This window comes from Myotis nattereri (assembly GCF_964212035.1).
Source record: "Myotis nattereri genome assembly, chromosome: X".
In the NCBI taxonomy this organism is placed as follows: domain Eukaryota; kingdom Metazoa; phylum Chordata; class Mammalia; order Chiroptera; family Vespertilionidae; genus Myotis; species Myotis nattereri.
Window position 1 is genome coordinate 52,569,059 of NC_138078.1, and position 16,452 is coordinate 52,585,510.

Sequence of the window (16,452 nt, forward strand, 5' to 3'; positions counted from 1 at the left end):
AGCATTTGGATAGTTCTCATTCTCATAAATCCAAGGTGAGAGAAAAAAGATCAGTTTACATATATTCATACAAGGAATTTTACCTATTGTGCAAAGAGAAGGTTATATGGCTACCCAACATGTTCTGGGCTCCATTAAGACTGTTCACTTCACAACTCTAGCTCCAGTGCTTAGAGATGAAGAGATCCAAAGGCCTATGATCATGGGCACTGGCAAGGCTACACACTCTTTGGCTCCAGTTAACTCCCTGGTGTCCGAGGTGTGTGGGAGCTGTGGATGCTTGCTTCCCGGTCCTGCCGCAGCCCACGAAGGAGCTGATTTAGAAGTGTAAGGCTGCTCTCTCTGCAAGGCAGGGGCAGGGGTGGGAGGCAGTTCCCTTTATACTCGATCACTGCCATCTTAGGCCGATCCTGCTGATTCCAATTTGGGATCTACAGCATTCTCGTGTAGCCCCCATTCTGACCTTGGTACCGAGGGGCCAGCACTTGAGACAGCTTTGGGATCACGTCCTTCTCTGTGAGCCAGAAGTCAGCCATGTGCATGGCTCTTTTGTTGGTGTCTCCCAGCTTCCCATAATGGATGAGCTTCTCGGCGTAACCCCTCATCTCGTCCACGTGCGCCCAGGATGCCTCAATGCGTTCGTGTAGCACTAGTCCCGTCAGCAAGTTCCGCAACAGGTGGATGCGGGACTCGGGACCGAGGCCCAGGCGGCGGAACACGCGGCCATGGGAGATGGCGGTGGCGACCGACAACCGCATCTTACCCGCTACTCCCCAAACCCCCCTGTCCTCCTGCTTTTTAATTGTTTTTTCTTTTTGGTTCTCTGATGGAGTGATTTTTTTCAACCCTGTCTTCTAATTCACTGATTCAACCCTCAGCTTCCCCTTATCTGCTGTGTATTCCTTCCATTGTGTTCTTTCTTTGTGCCAATTCATTATTTCTGTTTTCATAGTTACTATATCTTTTCTCATGCTGTTGACCATCTTTACCATCATTACTCTGAACCCTATTTCAGATAAACTTTTTTTTTATCTCCATTTCATTTCTCTTCTGGAGAATTCTCTTGTTCTTCCATTTGGGGGTGGTTTCTTTGTCTCATTTTGGCTGCCTGTTTGGGTTTGTTACTATGTATTAGGGAGATCTGGTTTGCCTCTCAATCTCTAGTGCAGGACAGTGTCAAACGCTGTTTGTAATTAAATCAGGCAAAGACTCAAAGCCTCCAGACACTGCCTCTGCCTACAGACTAATAGCATTCTGACTTGAATTCCCCAGGCAATTGTCCTCAGATGTGGTAAGAGTGTTTTTTTTCAACAGGGTGGTACAGCTGCTTTTGTCTGGATGCTAATTGTTATTTTTAGTCTCTTAAGTGGCCTAGGAACTCTCCACCTTGGGGCAAGGTGTTTTCCAATCGGTGGGTTAGCTGCCTTCCCCCCAGGCAAGGTTGCCTGTATAGCAAATGTGTGTGTGGGAATGATGTCCTCAACTGCATGAGAGAATGACTCAGCACAGGAAACCAGGGGTGTCTGCTTTCTAAGCTCTAACCCTAGAGCCCCCAATCCTGGCTTCTGCTCCCACAGCTTCAGTCCAATCTTCCCTACCTCCTGGAGCACAAGGTGGGTGGCTCCACTGGGAATTTTGTGTGTTGGCCTTTTAAGAGGGTGCCTGGCCCTAACCAGTTTGGCTCAGTGGATAGAGCCTCGGCCTGCGGACTGAAGGGTCCCAGGTTCGATTCTGGTCAAGGGCATGTACCTTGGTTGTGGGCACATCCCCAGTAGGGAGTGTGCAGGAGGCAGCTGATTGATGTTTCTCTCTCATCGATGTTTCTAACTCTCTATCCCTTTCCCCTCTTCTCTGTAAAAAAATCAATAAAATATATTTTTTAGGGAGAAACTAAGATGGCGGCATAGATAAACACCGGGAAATAGTCGCCTCCCACAACAATTGAAAATTAGCCCAAAGGACGGAGCAAACATCGTCCAAAACAACAGGAAGGCTGGCTGAGTGTAATTTCTACAACTAGAAGAAAAGAAAAGCACGCTGAGAGCCAGAGGAGCTGCGGAGGCTGAGTGCAGAGGTACGCGGCGGCGCGGGCGCGCGGAAAGGGGGTGGCACCTGAGGACGCGGCTGGCTTTTTGAATCACAAGCTCCCGACTGCTCTGATCTCCGGTTCTGGGAAGTCTCTGGGGACTTAGGACTCATACGGGGAGAGGCGGCTCTCTCAGGCGGCAGCGGGCGAACTTGAGGGCCGCTTTCCCTCAGAGGTGCTTGCAGCCGTTACCGGGACACTGAGACGCGCGACCCCGGGCGCGGAGAATCAGCCATTGCTTCTTTCTACGCCCTTTGACTCCCTGAGACCACGCCCCACCCGGGCTGCGGCAGAGGCTTTTGCATGTGAATGCCCCAGAACTTTGCAACCTGATAATTACCTAACTGCAGCTGGGCCAGCCAGACCCGGAACTTCCAAGAGAAGGCCCAAGGCCCCGCAGCAGCTTGCATTGCTTCACAGCTGAGCCTCTTCGTAGTTCCTGCTGTGTGGCCTCAGGCAGGGGCTGAATTAGCACCTCCTTAGATCCAGGAGCCACTGTACCCAGTGGTCAGGGGGGACCATTCTCCCACTTCAGTCACAGCTGCTTCCCACAGCCAATTGGCCTGGAGGTCAATTCCTATCCTACAACAACTGAGGCACCAAGAGTGCACCAAGAGTGTCCACCCCAGGTAACTGGGGAGGCTGAGCCACTGGGCCCTACAGGACACCTGGCGTGCAGGCCACTCTATCAACACAGGGAAGCAGCCAAAATGCGGAGACAAAGAAACAGGTCACAATTGGCAGAAACGGAGGAGGCCAGACGACTGGATATAGAGTTCAAGGCCACGTTTATAAGGTTTGTCAAGAATTTTATGGAAACCGCCGATAAATTTAATGAATCCCTCAAGGAGTATGGTGAGACCATGGAGGTCATGAAAAAGGACCAATTAGAAATTATGCATACACTGACTGAAATAAAGAATACTTTACAGAGATCCAACAGCAGACAAGAGGATCCCAAGAATCAAGTCAAAGATTTGAAATGCAAAGAAACAAAAAATACCCAACCGAAAAAGAAAAAAGAAAAGAGATTCAAAAAATATGAAGATAGTGTAAGGAACCTCTGGGACAACTTCAAGCGTACCAACATCAGAATTATAGAGGTACCAGAAGGAGAGAGAGGGCAAGATATTGAAAACCTTTTTGAAGAAATAATGACAGAAAACTTCCCCCACCTGGTGAAAGAAATGGACTTACAAGTCCAGGAAGCGCAGAGAACCCCAAACAAAAGGAATCCAAAGAGGACCACACCAAGACACATCATAATTAAAATGCCAAGAGCAAAAGATAAAGAGAGAATCTTAAAAGCAGCAAGAGAAAGACAGTCAGTTACCTACAAGGGAGTACCCATCCGACTGTCAGCTGATTTCTCAACAGAAACCATGCAGGCCAGAAGAGAGTGGCAAGAAATATTCAAAGAGATGAATAGCAAGAACCTGCAACCAAGATTACTTTATCCAGCAAAGCTATCATTCAGAATGGAAGGTCAGATAAAGAGCTTCACGGATAAGAAAAAGCTAAAGGAGTTCATCACCACCAAACCAGCATTATATGAAATGCTGAAAGGTATTCTTTAAGAAGAGGAAGAAGAAAAAGGAACTCTTACCATTTGCCACAGCATGGATGGAACTGGAGAGCAGATAAATACCACAAGATCTCACTTATTTGTGAAATATAATGAACAACATAAACTGATGAACAAGGACTGATCCAGAGACGGAGAGGCATTGATTGGACTGTCGGGCCTTGGAGGGAAGGTAGGGGAGGGTGGGGGCAAGGGGGAAAGATCAACCAAAGGACTTATATGCAAGCATATAGGCCTAACCAATGGACACGGACAACGGGGGGGTGAGGGGGTGAGCGGGGAGAGGGGGGGTAGAGGGTACACATATGTAATATCTTAATCAATAAAAAATATTAAAAACAAAACAAAAAACAAACAAACAAAAAAAAAACTCTGAATTGTTACTACAGTGCTTGGAATGAAGTACGTTCTCATTAAAGTTGTTGAAATAAAAAAAAAAATATATATATATATATATATATATATATATATATATATTTTTTTTTTTTTTTTTTTAAAAAAGAGGGTGCCTGAATATCCAGCTCTCTCTCCCTGGCTGACAGCAACTCTTCTGTTTTTATTATTATTATTATTATTAATATTATTATTATTATTGATTTCAGCGGGAGAGGGATAGAAACATGAATGATGAGAGAGAGTCATTGATTGGTTGCCTTCTGCATGCCCACTATTGGGGGTCAAGCCTGCAACCCAGGCATGTCCCCTGACTGGGAATCGAACCATGACCTCCTGGTTCATAGTTTGATGCTCAACCACTGAGCCATGCTGGCCGGGCACCCTGTTGCTTTTCATAGCCTGAAGTTATGTGGGTAACCTTCTCAGTTCTGGTGCTCTCTACTGGGGGGCCCAGCTTGGGGAGTAGACCCCAGAATTCTCAGTGGCAAACCCCCCCCCCCACAGCTGAGATATCTCTCCTAAACTTCAGTTGCTGTCTGTGAGCCTGACCAACGCTTTTGTGCCTGTGCCCCTCCTACCAGTCTCTAGGCTGTCTCCACTTTCGGTCCTTAGTTATCAGGGTTCTCTTCAGTGAATCTTCCATTGATTATTCAGGAAGTGTTTCTGTATTTTAGTTGTAATTCTAGTTTGTTCCTGGGAGCATGTCTGTGCAGCATCCACTTACTCTGGTGCCATTTTTAAATTTCTTCTCAATAACCATTTTGTGACTACTCTGTACCAAGCACTCTGCTGGCTGCTGTGAATACAGTGTTGGAGATAGGTCCACACGAGTGCAATAAGTGAAATGGTAAATGCAATTTCCTATAAAGGTACAGAGGAGGGCATGTACCCCCAAATCTGGAACTACCGGAGACAGAACTTCTCAGAGATGACTAGTGTGAGTTAACCAGACAAAGAAGGCATTTAGTGGTAGGCAATAGGCATCATTCCAGGCAGAGAAAAGAGCATGTGACTAAATAGTTAGGGATGATTAGAGCATGGTGCACATGGAAGGGGCTGGTGAAAGCTGAATCTAAAATTAATCAGGGTCCAGATCATGGAGAGCTTGGCAATCTTTGCTAAAGAATTTGGACTTAATCCTAAAGGTTAATGGGATCCATTGAAGGACTTGGGTGACTTCAGCAGCAGTTTGGAATATGGATTGTAGGCAAATAGGACTGGAGATGGTGTGGCAGTCAGTTAGGCAAGATGTGAGTCATTTGTAAGGCAAGAACAGTAGGCAGAGATTTGAGAGAATTTAGGAGGTAGACTCAACAAGTGATGGATCAAATGTGGGAGATATTGAAGTCAGTTATTCAATAAATATTGATTGAGCCTAGTGGGTACCAGGCATTATTCTAGGTGCTCTGAATATAGCAGTGAATAAAACATAACCCCTTCCCTCAAAGAGCTAAGCATTTTAGTGGGATAGGTTGACAGTAAACAGGTAAGTAAGAGTGACAACTACTGTGAAGAAAAAAAGTGATGTGAGAGGGTACGGGGTAAGGGTACTAATGTAATGGTCCAGGAAGCCCTTACTGAGTGGCTGTCACTGGCATAGAAATCATGCATGTATTACTGTGATAAAGTTAAAACATTTTTTAGAAATTTGAAAAGGCAAGCAATGAAAGAACCACAAAAAGTATTATTATTTGAAAATATATTTTTATTGATTTCAGAGAGGAAGGGAGAGAGAGATAGAAATATCAATGATGAGAGAATCATTGGCTTCCTCCTGCACACCCCACACTGGGGATCAAGCCCACAATCCGGGCATGTGCCCTAACTGGGAATCGAGCCATGACCTCCTGGTTCACAGGTCAACGCTCAACCACTGAACCATACCAGCCAGGCCACAAATGGTACTTTAAAAGACTAGTCAGAGAAGTATGAGGAAACCAAGATACACTGTGTTTAGGGGTGCCAAAGGAGAATTACAAAGGAGGGAGTGGTCAGCAAGTACCAATACTTGCAGAAAGGTCATTCAGATAAGGGTTGACATTTGTCATTTGCACTTGACAATTGGTGAGCCTAATGAAAACAGTTTCTTTGGAATAGTGGGTGCAGCAATCAGATGGCAAGTGGATTGAAGAATTGAATGTGAGGAAATAGAAACAGCTTGATTTGATAACTAATAGCTATCATTCACTGTGTTGGCCTCTGCGGAGAGCTCTTCCAACTGACTTCATTTAATCTTGAACCATCTGAGATAGGTATTATTATTCCCATTTTACAGATGAGGAAACTTGTTCAGCGGCACAAAGAGAGGGATTTTTAGACTTGGAGTAGAGAAGGACCACCTTTAAATTAAGACCAAAAAGATGGGTATTGGATATATATATATATATATAAGCAGAAGGAAGGGAGCAAACCATGCCTCTGGACACTATAGATCCTAATAAAGAGTTTTGTCTTTATCCTAAAAGTAGTGGGAAACTTCATTGGGAGTGGAACAGCTTGAGAAGGTAATCTTAGGTTTGTGTTTTCAAAATGTTGGCTTTCTTTCCACATCAGTGTAAAAATAGCCATATTTTCCCTATTGTTAGTTTAAGCTTCTATTGCAATTCCAGGTTCTTGGGCATTGTAGTACAACTAGAGGTCCGATGCACAAAATTCATGCAAGGGGTTTAGCCCTTGCAGCCTTTGCTTCATCTGGAAGGATGTCTGGAAGGTTGTTTGGCTGTCCGGTTGATTAACATATTACACTTTTATTATCTACACTAATAAAAGAGAAAAATGGTAATTGGCGTACAGCGATACCGTTTTCATTGGCTAATCAGGGCTATATGCAAATTAACTGCCAACTAAGATTGGCAGTTAACTGCCAACAAGATGGCGGCTAATTTGCATATGTAGGCACAATGCAGGGAGGTGAAAGGGAAAGCAGGAAGAAGCCCCCTGCCACTGACAGTGATCGGAAACCCAGTGGGGAGCTAAGAGCTGGGGGGCAGGGCAAAGGCGGCCCTGGGGCCGCCTTTGCCCTGCCCCCCAGCCATGATCGGAGAATCAGGCGCCTTTGCCGCCCTGGCCAGTGATAGCAGGAAGTAGGGGTGGAGCCAGCGATGGGAGCTGGGCACGGTCGAAGCTGGCAGTCCCGGGAGCTAGGGGTCCCTTGCCTGGGCCTAAAGCGGAGCCCACGATCGCGGGGCCGCTGCAGCTGTGGGTCCCCGCTGCCCGGGCCGGACGCCTAGGCCAGAGGCGTTAGGCCTGGGCAGGGGGGGGGAGCCTGCAACCGCGGGGAGCTGGGGGTCCCCTGCCCAGGCCTGACACCTCTGCCAGAGGCCTCAGGCCTGGTCAAGGGGCCGATCTGGTGATTGGTGATCGGAGGGTGATGAGGGTCAACTCCTCTGGCTGAGGCATCAGGCCTGGGTGGGGGGCGGAGCCGGGGATTGGGGGGATATGATGGTCCCCTTGCCCAGGCATGATTCCTGGGCCAGAGGCCTCAGGCCTGGGCGGGGGGTGGAGCAAGCGATCAGAGGGAGATGGGGGTCCCCTGCCCAGGCATGATTCCTGGGCCAGAGGCCTCAGGCCTGGGCGGCGGCCAGAGCCAGTGATCGGGGGGAGATGGGGGTCCCCTGTCCAAGTCTGACACCTCTGGCGAAGGCGTCAGGCCTGGGCAAGGGGCCGATCAGGCAATCGGAGGGTGATGGGGGTCAACGCCTGAGGGCTCCCAGTATGTGAGAGCGGGCAGGCTGGGCTGAGGGACACTCTCCCCCCCACACACACCCAGTGCACGAATTTCGTGCACCGGGCCCCTAGTCCTATATAATAAAAGACTAATATGCAAATCAAACAGTGGAACGAACGGTTGCTATGACACTCACTGACCACCGGGGGCAGACACACAATGCAGGAGCTGCCCCTGGTCGTTGGTGTACTCCAACAAAGGGAGCGCCACTCAGCCAGAAGCCGGGCTCACAGCTGACAAGTGCAGTGGTGATGGGAGCCTCTCCCGCCTCCACACAGTGCTAAGGATGTCCTACTGATGGCTTAGGCCCGTTCCGAGGGGAGCAGGCCTAAGCCGTCAATCGGACATCCCCCAAGGGCTCCCGGATTGTGAGAGGGCGCAGAACAGGCTGAAGGACCCCGCCCGCCCGCCCCCCCCCCCCCCGAGTGCATGAATTTTGTGCTCCTGGCCTCTAGTTATAGATATTTGCCTAAATATAATAATTCAATTTGTTTTCTCTGACTCTGAAGACAACTAGTGTGCTTGTTAAAAAATACGGCTTCCTAGGCCCCAGTTCAGCCCTCTTGAGTCAGAACATCTAGGGAAGAAGACTAGTAGTCTACTTCACAGATAGCCCAAATGATTTTTATTTGATAAGTTTGGAAAACTGATCAAGCAACATTTCCAAATTAATGTTATCCTCAGCTGTTCTTATACATCAAAATGGGAGTAGAGGTTGCCTATTACAAACTTAAATTTCTGGGCTTGGAATGTGCATTTTTAATATGCACACCTATAATTCTGATGCAGATAGTCATTAAAGTAATAATAGCAACAATATTAATAATCCTCTGGTAAACCAAGTTCTTTAGAAGAAATACAAAATTACAATTTTCTGTTGTCTTTACAATGAGAGGAAGAGAGACGGAGAGAAGCAGAGAAACAGAGATTGGTTTCCTCCTACACGTGCCCCAACTAGGGATTGAACCTGCAGTCTGAGTTATGTGCCTGGACTAGCATCAAACCAGCAACACTTCAGGATGACACTCCAACCAACTGACCCATACCATCCAGGGCCAAAATTACAATTTTTTAATTATCAGGCATATAATCAAATTTATCCTTGGCTTCTTGGTTCATAATAACTAAATAGTCAAGGATTTTAAATATATTACCTTTAATATTATGTATTTCACTTATTTTTTAAATATACTTTATTAATTTTTTACAGAGAGGAAGGGAGAGGGATAGAGAGTTAGAAACATCGATGAGAGAAACATCCATCAGCTGTCTCCTGCATACCTCCCACTGGGGATGTGCCCGCAACAAGGTACATGCCCTTGACTGGAATTGAACCTGGGACTTTTCAGTCTGCAGGCCGACGCTCTATCCACTGAGCAAAACCGGTTTGAGCTGTATTTCACTTATTAATAAATATCATATATAAATTGTAACAATTAACGTATAAATTATAAATTCAGCAAATTGGTTAAATAGATGTAAACTTTCAAAATAATTTCTTTTAAATATTGCCTGTGTAGGTTGGGATTTTCCACATTTTGAGGACTTGGAATCCAGTGTTTTCAATCAATTCCATATTACAACTTTTAGAAATATCCATTCATCCTGATGTACAATAAAATAAAAATATGTGCTTATATCCTGTGTTTCTTTCTGACTTATTTAGTCCAAGTAAGACTTTATATCAACCAAAAATTTGACTCAGCTATCTATAATACAGGGTTACAGTTGTTTGTATAGAAAACAATACAATAATTAGTAAATAAAAGTACAAAAATAAACTGTTTTACATATAAATGTAAACCTACTTTTGCCTCACTCTGTATATGTAAGCAGTGGTCAAATAACAGAGTAAAATTAAATTACATTTTAGCCCTAGTCAGTGTGGCTCAGTTGGTTGGAGCATTGTCCTATATACCAAAAGATCATGAGTTCAATTCCTGATTAGGGTATATACCCTGATTGCGAGTTTGATCCCTGGTCAGGGTGCTTGCAGGAGGCAGCCAATCGATGTTTCTCTCTCCCCCTCTCTCTCTAAAATAATATATCTTCAGGTGAGGATTAAAAAAATTACATTTTAGTAGGTGGGAGGGTATGTCATATCAGTGATCACAAAATTATTCACTCTTCTTGTGTTATTTTCTTATGAAAACAGGAATATTTTAAGGGGAAGGAATAGCTGTATTGGAAAACTAAGAGCAAATTAATGCTCAAAACTAGAGAAATGGTTAAATACTTAGGAAGGAAAATGAATTTGTAAATGAGAAATGAAGATTGCTAGGATGGGTGCCAGGTATATTTTGCTTCACTTTTACCAACTGTGTAAATATATCAGAAGAAAGTGTATCAGTAGTTAAGTGTATTAGAGGCTGTTTATTTCAGACAACTTACTCCCTAAATTTCTTTATTCTAAATTTTGACATCTTGTCTATTTTTAAAATAATGTCAGCACAGTGTACATACTATGACCATGAAGGCAAGAGTTTAAGCCAGTCTTTTTATTTCTTTGTTTCTTCCCCCCAAACAAAGTTTCTAGATTCTCAAGGGGGTACCTTGTAGATGTGGTGGGGAAGCTCATCAGAGTTTGGGAGGAGGATTTTTTAAAGCCTCCCAAGTGATATAGAGGTCTGTCCCCTCTTCCCCAATCCCTATTTTAGACAGCTTGATGAAGTTTCTCCAATATTGAATCAATTCTTAGGTCTCAATACTTAAATTCAAAACCAATTAATTCCTTATTAATAAGGAATTTTCAACCTTTTACCTTTGTTCTGCTTTATTAAACAGCTTTCAATCTATCAAACAATAGTTATAATAATAGATCCTAACCTGTTTAAGGGGTATGGACAATTTTGAAAACATGGTAAAAGCTGTGAAATCTCCCTCCAAAAAAAATATAAGTACATAAAAAGTATTGTTTATAATATCAAGTGTTTCTTGGATTCGTTAAGAAACAAAATTTTAAAAGAGAGGTTTAAAGTAACTTTCTATTGAAAGGTGTCTAAGAAACAAAATTTTAAAAGAGAGGTTTAATGTAACTTTCTATTGAAAGGTGTCTAAGTCTCAAACAATACAGCATAATTTTATTTTATTGATTTGAGAGACATCAATTTGTTGTTCTATTTATTTATGCATTCATTGGCTGATTCTTGTATGTGCCCTGGCCAGGGATCACATCCACAACTTTGGCATATGGGGATGATACTCTAACCCAGCAGTTCTCAACCTGTGGGTCGCAACCCCTTTGGCGGTCGAACGACCCTTTCACAGCGGTCGCCTAAGAGCATCCTGCATATCAGATATTTACATTACGATTCATAACAGTAGCAACATTACAGTTATGAAGTAGCAACGAAAAGAATTTATAGTTGGGTCACAACATGAGGAACTATACAGTGGGGCCTTGACTTACGAGTGTCCTGACTAATGAGTTTTTCGAGATACGAGCCGTCTCTCGGCAGATTTTTTGCGTTGAGTTGGGAGCTAAAATTCGGGTTACGAGCCAGCTTCAGATACCCCACCGCTAGTTGGCGCAGCGAATGTCGCAGTGAACGCCACAACATCAGCCCAGCATCCTGTGTCTCACTCATTCAGTCACGGAACGAATTAAACTCGTAAGTCAAGGCTCCACTGTATTTAAAGGGCCAGAAGGTTGAGAACCACTGCTCTAACCAACTGAGTACCTTGCCAGGGCACAGTAGAGCACAATTTAAATACTCCTAAATCTTAAGAAAAAAATCATAAGCAAGTTACAGGTGGGATTGGCAGTTTCCAGTAGAAAAGTTAGGGTAGCACATTTTCATTCTCTTGTGGTGAATTTACAATTCATCCCACTTACTCCAACCTTCTAAATGCCATTTGTAACTCCCAGATTCCAGGAAAATCTCTTTATGGAGGAAAAAACATTTAAACAAAAGCTCAGATCCAAATGTTTTAGGAAAGTAGTATGGTGGTTTTAAATTCGGGCGTGAATGTCATACTGTGGCTTCCACAACTTAGTATGAGACCTTGAGCAGTTAACTAAGATTCTGTTTCCTCAGCTATCTGACAGGGTGGTAGTGAGAATAAAGGCGATTTACCATAGGAATCGCTTAGCACAGTGCCTAACACCCAGTAAATGTTAGCTATTCTGAATAAACAGTAGTTCATAGTTCAGACCAATTTAAGTCGTTCTATCTCCTGGAAGTGAAACCTTAATGTTAAATTCCAAACACCAGTTAGTCTTTTTGCATTCCCGACCCAGTAGAAATCCTCGAGAGGAGGGTTTGTCAGAATTACCTGAGAGACTTTTTGAACTCCCATTGTCCTCATTAATCTTCCCCACATTCAGATTTGCTTCCACTACCACCCAGAGTTATATTATCCCCTTTGCTGAAAGCCAGTGCCCCGGGGGGGGGGGGGGGGTGGCACTGGTATAGGTGAAAATGTGGAAAGAGCTGGGGAAAGCTTCAGAACCACATGTTGACTTCATCTCCCATCCTGAAATGGCTAGAAAACAGAACCTTTCAGTTTACTTGGCACTCCTTTATTTAAAACTTTATGACACAAATAAAAGAAAAACAAATATTTGAAGGCTCTAGACAGCTCCATGTATGATTTACAGCTCCAAATACTGTAAACAAGCTATATGAAAAGCAGATATGAAAAAGCCATAATAATTTGTTTAGCACTAACTTTTGTAATTTAAATATTTTAGCATTTGTTCCAAGTTTCTTGATGTGTTTTCAAAATTCAAGTTTAGAATGCAAATTTTGGCTTTTAAAAGGTTTGCTTCTCATATTTTCATTGTAAGATTTTTTTTTTACTTTAAAATTATAAGTTATCAGATTTAACTTTTATTTTTTCTTGGAAATACATAATTTAATTTATTTTTTAAATTATCTTTAATTATATCTTTATTGTTCAGATTATTACATTGGTTCCTCTTTCTCCCCCCATAACTCCCCTCCACCCAATTCCCACCCCACCCTCCGCCCTCACTCCCCACCCACTGTCCTCATCCATAGGTGTACGATTTTCATCTAGTCTCTTCCCGAACCCCCCCCCCCCACAAAGCTTTCCCCCCCGAGAATAGTCAGTCCACTCCCTTTCTATGCCCCTGATTCTATTATATTCACCAGTTTATTCTGTTCATCAGATTATTTATTCACTTGATTTTTAGATTCACTTGTTGATAGATGTGTATTTGTTGTTCGTAATTTGTATCTTTACCTTTTTCTTCTTCTTCCTCTTCTTAAAGGATACCTTTCAACATTTCATATAATACTGGTTTGGTGGTGATGAACTCCTTAGCTTTTTCTTATATGTGAAGCTCTTTATCTGACCTTCAATTCTGATGATAGCTTTGCTGGATAAAGTAATCTTGGTTGTAGGTTCTTGGTGTTCATCACTTTGAATATTTCTTGCCACTCCCTTCTGGCCTGCAAAGTTTCTATTGAGAAATCAGCTGACAGTCGTATGGGTACTCCCTTGTAGGTAACTGACTGTTTTTCTCTTGCTGCTTTTAAGATTCTCTCTTTGTCTTTTGCTCTTGGCATTTTAATTATGATGTGTCTTGGTGTGGTCCTCTTTGGATTCCTTTTGTTTGGGGTTCTCTGCGCTTCCTGGACCTGTAAGTCTGTTTCTTTCACCAGGTGGGGGAAGTTTTCTGTCATTATTTCTTCAAATAGGTTTTCAATATCTTGCTCTCTCTCTTCTTCTGGCACCCCCATAATTCGGATGTTGGTTCGCTTGAAGTTGTCCCAGAGGCTCCTTACACTATCTTCATATTTTTGGATTCTTTTTTCTTTTTGCTTTTCCGGTTGGGTATTTTTTGCTTCTTCGTATTTCAAATCTTTGACTTGATTCTTGCGATCCTCTAGTCTGCTGTTGGGAGTCTGTATAATATTCTGTATTTCAGTCAGTGTATGCTTAATTTCTAGTTGGTCCTTCTTCATAACCTCAAGAGTCTCACTAGATTCCTTGAGGGTCTCATTAAATTTATTGGCGGTTTCTAGGAAATTCTTGAAAAACCTTATAAGTGTGGTTGTGAACTCTATATCCAGTAGTTTGCTTTTCTCCATTTCTGTCATTTGTGACCTGTTTCTTTGTCTCCGCATTTTGGCTGCTTCCCTGTGTTGATAGAGTGGCTTTGTGTGCTAGGTGTCCTATAGGGCCCAGTGGCTCAGCCTCCCCAGTTACCTAAGGTGGACACTCTTAGTGCACCCCTTTGTGGGCTTTGTGCACAGTTTGGTGTAGTGAAGCCTTCATTGTTGTAGGTATTACTGGGAGGAATTGACCTCCAGGCCAATTGGCTGTGAGAATCAGCTATGTCTGCAGTGGGAGAACTTCTGTGCTGGAGAGACCTTTCTGCGGCAAGACTTGCTTCAGTGCTGCTCAGTTCTCCTCCCTCCAGTACTCATTACAAAATAATAACTGAATTTCCATGAACTCTTCTGTTCTCCAACATATACTATCTTTGTGCATTTTGCCAGGGACATGCTTACTTCCCAGTCTGTAATATGGTGCTTCGGAGCCTAGATACAGTTCAGAGATGCTCATGTGCATGATTTACAAAATAGTTAAACTTCTGACATTGTTTTCAAATTAAGATAATATGTCATAGTGCCTAAGAATTATGGCTTTGAAGCCAAACTCCTATGCTCAACTGCCTCTTTAGGCAAGTTGCCTGGGCCTTATTTTTCTCATTTGTAAATATAGGATAGTAGGATCATCATAAAAATTAAATGAAATATATTGTGAAGTATTTAGAATAATGTCTGGCAAGTAGTAAGCACTCAGTAAAGGGGAGGTGTTCTAATTCCACAGTTCACACCAGCTCCTAAATCACAATCTACCAGTGTTCTAGTTCAAGCAGAAAAGTGAGCATGCTGCTAAATCAGTGAATGCAAACCTATTAGAAGTAAGTATATCCACTCCGGGAAGACCAGTTGACCACCTCGTTAGTTGACCTTTATCCCAACCATGGTCTCAGTCTCAACAATCAGCTGTGTCCAAACCTTAAGTCAAACTGAAATGAACACTTATTTATTTATTGATCAACAAAGAAATTTAACAAGTAGTCAAGTACTTATATTTGCTCATTAGTGCATTCTCTACTAGTTGACAGATCTACATGAGAAGTCATTGTAATCAGAATGTTAAATGATTCTCATCATTGATGTTTCTAGCTCTCTCTCCCTCTCCCTTGCTTTCTGAAGTCAATAAAAATATTTAAAAATGATAAACGTGTTTTAAAAAACCAACAAAATAAATCCCAGACATCGCGTTTTACCAGTAATTTCATCACTGTGTAACTATTATGGATAAAAACCAAATATAAATAACTCCTCTACATTATATTTGAAACCTCTACTGCTTTTCTAAAAAGACCTGAAGTTTTTCTTCAAGAGATTATTTCTGCTCATTTCTTCTAAGTTTTGGGGATTTCCATAAGGATGCCATTCATTTCTAGTATCCTGCTTTCATAATAATAATTTAGTTATCATTTCTTGACCATGTAATATGACAGATATCATGTTTTATGTATTAGATCGAACCATATGAAAACATTTTTGTACATCAAAATGAGATTGAGCCCGGCCAGTGTGGGTCAGTGGTTGAGCATCGACCCATGAACCAGGAGGTCATGGTTTGATTCCCAGTCAGGGCACACGCCCAGGTTGCAGTCTTGATCCTGAGTGTGGGGAGTGCATGCAGGAGGCAGCCAATTGATGATTCTCATCGTTGATGTTTCTATCTCTCCCTCTCTGAAATCAATAAAAATATATTTTTAAAAAATGAGATTGAATATTGGCAATTTCATATGGTTCAGCTTAATACATTATCTTCTTTAATCTCACAATAACCCTGAAGGTAGGTGATAGTATATCCATATTTTTAAAAAATATGTTTTTATTGATTTCAGAGAGAAGGAGAGGGAGAGAGAGATAGAAACATCAATGATGAGAGAGGACCATCAATAGGCTGCCTCCTGCATGCCCCCCCAGCGGGGATCGAGCCCACAACACAGGCTTGTGGCCCTGACCAGAATCGGACCCAGGACCTTTCAGTCCACAGGCCAACACTCTATCCACTCAGCCAAACCAGCCAGGGATGTAGGCCCATTTTTACAGATGAGAATAATTAAGTGACTTTCCTAATGTCACATATTTATAAATGGTAAAATCAGGATTTGGATACAGGTCTGTCTGTTTCTAAAACCCATGTGTTTTAACACAATACTGCTTTTATTTTAAATCATTTTTTATTTTTCAATTATATTGACACAGCCTATCTAATAAACGAGAAACATGCAAATTGACCGTACCTCCACTATGCCCACAAGCCACGCCCAACAGCCAATCAGTTACTATTCAAATTAACCAAACCAAGGTGGCAGTGGGCAGCCATGGAGCTGGAGCGAGCAGGAGGCTTGGGTTGCCCTGGCGATGGAGGAAGCCAAGCTTCCTGCCTGCCCTGGCCAGCCGTGGCCTCTGCTCAAGGCTACAAAGTTTCAATTATAGAAGACAAATAAATCCCAGATACCTGCTTCCAGCCAGCCTGGCCTCTGCTCACAGAGGTGCTGAATAAAAAAAAAGAAAGTAAAAAAGGAGGGGCTGGGAGCTTGGATCGCTGGGGGGCTTGGCTAGCCTGCAAACAGCCATCAGCCCCTCACCCAGA

At 43.0% G+C, this 16,452-nt stretch overlaps 1 pseudogene across 1 annotated transcript; it reads right to left on the minus strand.

The window, feature by feature from the left end:
- Positions 1-239: 239 nt before the first annotated feature.
- LOC308510814 (large ribosomal subunit protein bL17m-like) lies at positions 240-758 on the minus strand (annotated as a pseudogene). Its single transcript has one exon. The product of its transcript is annotated as a large ribosomal subunit protein bL17m-like (transcript).
- Positions 759-16,452: the final 15,694 nt, after the last annotated feature.